The following is a 735-nucleotide window of genomic DNA, read 5'->3' as shown; positions in this document are numbered from 1 at the left end:
GCCTTTATACGCCCGCAGGTACCCGCATCACGCCTGGTCGCGCTGCACATTGGGCGGCCGCCGCTCCGGCCCGCCCTCCCCCGCTTCCCATTGGGCGGCGGCGACGCCTGTCCAGGCATATGCCGGTTCCTCTGGCCCCTCCCGCTGCAGCCCGCCCGCCCGCCCGCCCTCAGGGAGCGGGAGAGGGAGCGGGAGATGGAGCGCGGGCGGCGGCGGGGCTGGGGCAGCGCTCGGGGCCGCGGTGTGGCGGCCGCACCGGGGTCGGACCGCGCCGCCCCCAGCAGGGGTGCGAAACACGGGCTGAGGGCGGCAGGGAGCCGTGCCAGGGGGAACAGGGCTGAACGGGGCCTAGAGACGGCGGGGGAGCATCTCCCGAAACCATTCTGCGCGTAGCGAGGGGCGAGCCCGAGAATCGCGGCTCTTCCGGGGCCGCGGCGGCAGCGCTGCGCCCGCGCCCGGCGCTCCTTCCCTCTGCGCCCGCCGAAAGGCGCTTCCCTCGTAAGAGCGGCTCAGCCGAGCGTTCAGGCGTAGTTCCCGCTCCCTTCGCCCCCTCCAGGAGCCCAGCGTGTGTGACCGAGAAATGGAGAGTCACTACGCGGCTGTGTGGCACAAGGAGCAGTGACCGGGCAGGGCATGTGCGTCCGTGGGCGCGCACCAGGGACCGCGGATCTGTGTGCGCGGGTCATTGGTTGACAACCTGCTACTCTCTTTTGCTAATACCTAGAAGAAATTGTT

Source organism: Oenanthe melanoleuca, chromosome 3, assembly GCF_029582105.1.
Source record: "Oenanthe melanoleuca isolate GR-GAL-2019-014 chromosome 3, OMel1.0, whole genome shotgun sequence".
In the NCBI taxonomy this organism is placed as follows: Eukaryota; Metazoa; Chordata; class Aves; order Passeriformes; family Muscicapidae; genus Oenanthe; species Oenanthe melanoleuca.
Note: the sequence above shows the minus strand (reverse complement) of the source record.